The following is a 5145-nucleotide window of genomic DNA, read 5'->3' on the forward strand; positions in this document are numbered from 1 at the left end:
AGGGGGGGTTTAGAAAAGGGGGTTTTGAGATGAGAATACACACATTTAGAATGCTATAGCCTACAGCTTGAAAGAGAGCCAAGGGTTGAAAGAGAGGGCTGAAACTTGAAAGTGGGGCCTGAAAGAGGAGGGAACAGAAGGCTGAAAGAGAGGGCTGAAAGAGGGGGTTGAAGGAGGGGCCTGGAGGGGAGTAGATGATGATGGAGGGCTAAAGCAGCTTGCAGGAGAGAAAGGAGAGGAAAGGAGTGAATGGGGCTCAAGGAGGGCTGGAAAACCTTGAGGATGGAGAGAGTATGAGGCTGAAGGAGTGGAAGGAGGCCAAAATCGAAAGCAAAAAGACCAAAAAATGGGGCTGGCGGCGGATTTTGCGTCATTTTGGAGACCTAGCAGCTTGTGTTGTCTGAAACGGCCCGTTTCAAGGCTCTGAAACGCGTTTCAGACTGGCTGAAATGTTTCAGCCAGCCGTTTCAGGGTCCTGAAACGTTTCAGACCCTGAAACGCGTCAGGAAACGCGTTTCAGGAAACGGGGCTTCTCTGAAACGGCGTTTCAGGCTTGCTGGGCTCTGAAATGCGTTTCAGCGTAACTGTGGTTTCATTCATGAGGTGCTCAGACACCGCGATAGGATACTCCGAGCACGGAGACAGGAGCGGACTCCTCCCTCGACTGATACCTCTCAGAGCTCTATCACGGAGTTCTTTCAGCCAGATCACATAGACCCCCACGAGGCGAGACCTCGACATGATCGTGACTCGGAGCCTGTGACTCGACAGCTCATACGGAGGGTTGACTCACATATCATACTTGGGGACATACCCTCCTTATTTAGGGTGGAAGCGCGACCGATGGGGGTCACAGTGGCCCTGGTTAGATGCAGAGCTACAACCAGGAGACGTACCAGGACTGCACCCTTGAAGGGGCGACATCGCTGTATTGTTGACCTCATGCCTCCACTTCCACAGCCTCATCCATCCTGATGTCCTTGTTGCTACTGCTGATGATGATGATGGTTATGATGATGTTGACGGTGATGCTGAGATTGATATATATAGTCAAAATATGACTATGTTATACTTACGACTTAATACTACCATTTTGCATTTTTTTGGATTTTGCATTGGTGTGGATGCTCGTTTAGTAGCTCCACTACCACAGCTCATTGTATTAGGTTTTTCACAGTCTCATAGACCCATCGGTCTTCCGAAGACTTTAATAAACTTTCTTTCTTTCTTTCTGGGACCATCGATAAGGGCATCATGGGCATCATGAAGAAGCAACTGCCGTTTGTCTTTGAGTACACATAATCTTTTCTTTAGAAAAGCCAACGATCCTCTAATGAGTAATGGCTTGAAGCAAGCGTCTGGGAACAGCCCAACTTGTGACAGCCTGAATCTTCTCTGGGTCCAATCGAATCCCTTGAGTACTAATGATGTAGCCCAAATACTGAATTTTTAGCAAGCCGAATTCACTTTTCTTTGCGTTGAGGTATAGCTGGTTATCACGTAATAACTGTAGGGCACATCGCACATCCTTAATAGGCTGCTCGGATGTAGCGGAAAAGATAAGAATATTATCGAGAAAGATGAACAGGCACTTCCCAATATACTCTGCAAATACCTGTGACATTATCTTGTTGAATGTTGGTGGTGCATTCTTTAGACCAAAGGGCATGACGACGAACTCATAATGAGCTTGCTTTGTTCGGAAAGCGTCTTTGGGATGTCAGCTTCAAAAATCTGGACTTGATGGTAGCCACTCTTGAGGTCAATCTTTGAGAAGAATTTTACACCATTGAGTCGTTGAAGATGTACTCGATGCGGCGCATAGGAAACTTGTTGCTTACTGTAAGCTTGTTGAGTGCTCTGTAGTCGACACATAGTCGTGCAGATTTACAAATAGAATGGGTGCAGCAAAAGGCGAAGAAGAACGTCTAATAAGCCTTGCGCGCAGTAATTGAGACAATTGCTGCTAACTCCCTCTCCATAGACTTGGAAAGTCGATGCAATAACTTACTTGGAGGTGTCGAGTTTGGAAGTTGATCAATGCGATGGTCTTCCGGTCGGTTGGGAGGAAGCTGGGGTGGCAGATCATCCCGGAGCATGATGTCTTGGAACTCTTGGAGTAGATCTACCATTGCTCGCCCCATTGGAGGAGCGGCTTGAACTGAAGTGATTTGGCACTGGACGTAGATAAGTGCACACACGGCACCCTTGCGGGCGGCGCGACTTGCTTGAATATGCGAGATCAACGATCTTGTATGCTTCGATCCTCGCGTATTACGGCGGGCTCAGGTCAACCATTCACAATAGTGAAGGCATCCTGTCGCCAACCAGGTGTCGGTACATGCTCACGGAACCACTGAATCCTGAGGATCATGTCGCACCTCATCAAAGGAGTCAAAATAAAGTCCGGCGTAAACATAGCCTTCTAAACTGAAAAAGTGAAATGGATGGCCTTATGCGTGATGTGTGTGCGGAAGTCGGGCGTGAACCTGTCCACTGCAAGCTCGTGAGGTACTAAGGTGCACCCCACAGTCTTGCATCTTCTGAACTCCCCATATCGAATAGGACAATAAATTGATGCCCGTTAGCTGTGCCATACGCTCGAATGAGCGCCTTCTTTTGATTTGAGAAATCGCCCTCCTTCTTACCTTGAAAGACCACCGTGGGAACGACGTTCAAAGCAAGGAAGACGGCATTTGTAGATGAGGATGGAGGCGGGGCTAGAAGTGCCAATTAATTTCTTGAAGACCTTGAAGGATTTTGTGAGAAAAAATGCTAGGCCGGAAGGTAGCATGGACGAGGGTTGGTTGGTACAAGAGTCACTTGTATATATTTCTGAGTTTCTTGTTGATGTGGATAGCTCTTTCCCACGACTATGGAGATATGATGAAGACATATCTATGACCTCTATTGTGCCTCAAGGGAAAGGACGGAGCAAAGTAATGGACATGGAGTGGCTTAATAATCTAAACCTCTATTGCATGCTTAATAGTGATGTGATGAAAAGATGGGTGACAAGATATCAGGATGCAAAGGCAAGAAGACAAGGAGAAAGGGCCCTCTTTCGTACTCACCACGGATCTCGTGTGCCATACCTTGAGCATCTAAGAGCACTTCCAAAGGCGACCAGGGGATGCATATCACATTCGAAGAATGCATGCAAAAGGTCAGTGTTATATAGAATCTTGGCGACTGATGAAGTAGGCGCTTTCGCAGCCTTCTCGGCAAGCCACTTCGGACAATCCTTCTTGCCATGCTCAGCGATGTGGTGGCAATGAAAGCAGCGATGTTCTTGGTGGTACCGCTTCTGCTCGTCGAGATGTAGATAGCCTCCCGTAATGCCCGCTTTAGCCTTCTCATCCGGAGTCCGCTGCGGGGCTTTGGAATCTTTCTGGATCTGCTTGGGCTTTCCCCTGTTCAGCATCATCTCTTGATTCTGCGTGAGAGTCAGCGCTTGCTCGTAATCTGGTCGGTCGAAGTTCCGAATGGTATAACGGATGCTCGTGTCCAATCCTCGAATGAATTGCTTAATCTTGGTGCTCTCCGTCACACCCAACTGCTGCGTCAGCATGATGACCTTGTTATTGTATGTCAACACAAAAAAACCATACTGGGAGAGACGAGAGAACTCATCCTCCAAGCTAAGCATATATTGGGATGGGAGAAAACGGGCTTTGAGGTTGGTCACAAATGTTTAAACGTTGTTGGGTCAGTATGCTTATTAGCCCAATGTCGCCACCAGGTCATCGCCTCACCTATAAGATGAGGGGGTTGCGAGGTGGACTTTATCTTGCTCATCTTGAATCCGCGCTAACGGAAAATGAGCTCCAAACTGATGAATAAATTGCAAAATTGAAGAATGGTCACACTTACCATCATACTTAATAAAATTGGGAGTGACCGAGTGAGTGGCGTTACCTTTGTCGATGACAAAGCTGGGACGGTGATGGCTGCTGCGCTCAAACTTGCTTGCATAGTGGCTAACATCTGTTTGTGTTGGAGAAGCATCGTCTCTTGGTCTAGCTTTTGTTGCCTCTCTGCTTGAGCGAGCTCTGTGCGTTGCAGTGTCTCCTCACTTTTGCGTTCCTCACGCATCAACAAGAGCATTTTTTTGAAATTTGTGGTTCCGCTTTCTTCTAGCGGCTTTTCTACTTCTTTTTCCTCCAGACGTTGTTTTGTCGGGTCCAGCTGTCTTCTGCTTTCTTCTAGTTGGGATGAATGTTCTTCGAGTTGCTGTAGGAGGATTGGATTCTGCTCTAGAAGGTTCGCCATCACTTCTTGAGCACTCGGCAGAAGTGTATCTTGTTGGTAGTCTTTCTCCTCTTCAAAGTCTTCAAGGTTAAGTCCTTTTTCTGACCCTTCCATGGCGCTTGATTGTGTGTCCTTTCCGGATCTCAACACAACCATACACTTGCGGTAGTCAAGCTGGATACAGACCGAAGCTCTGATACCAATGTAACATTCAACTGTAATCTGATCGTGTAATTCACAACAAGACCTTCTTTAAACCGTTAGCGAGGAATTAGCATTGTTTACCATACAAAGAGAAAGGAGATGAGGTTAGAGAGAGAGTAGAGTCGACAACCGATTGGGTCCCTGTAACCACTGAGGGTCCCCTCCCCCAACCAGGGAAGAATTTGCTTTATACTTGGAGAATTGAGAAATACAAAGAACACTCTTCGAGAGAGCACGGAAACACACTTCTGAAGAGCTCATTGTGCACACCCAAAGACGTGAGAGGCAATGCCGACCAATACCGAGACCTTGATGCTGTCCACACTAACGTTGTAGGATGCTTCTACAAGGCAATGGAGAGGCTTGTGCTGTCCATTGGAATGCAGGGTTACTGCGTGAGTGAGAGAGTGAAAGCTAGGAGTGATAGATCCTATAAGAGAGTTGAGAGATGACTGAAATAAAGAGCTGATAATGAGCTGTGCAAAACTGTAAAAGATAACTTAAAAGAGCTGCTGAAACAGACCCCAAACCTTACTCTGTTCGCTGTCCCGACTCCCCGTTTGATGTGCTGCGTGAGCACCTTCCCAGAGGGCTGAACTGATGCCAAAGGCTGAGGCTGGTCAGAAGGCCACTGGGGGTGAGTGTCAAGCTTTTCAGAGGGGCTGAGGAGGAGCTGTAGGAGGCTGAAGT

This window comes from Dipteris shenzhenensis, chromosome 4, assembly GCF_047967505.1.
Source record: "Dipteris shenzhenensis isolate YYH24624 ecotype China chromosome 4, Dip_SZ_1.0, whole genome shotgun sequence".
NCBI lineage: Eukaryota > Viridiplantae > Streptophyta > Polypodiopsida > Gleicheniales > Dipteridaceae > Dipteris > Dipteris shenzhenensis.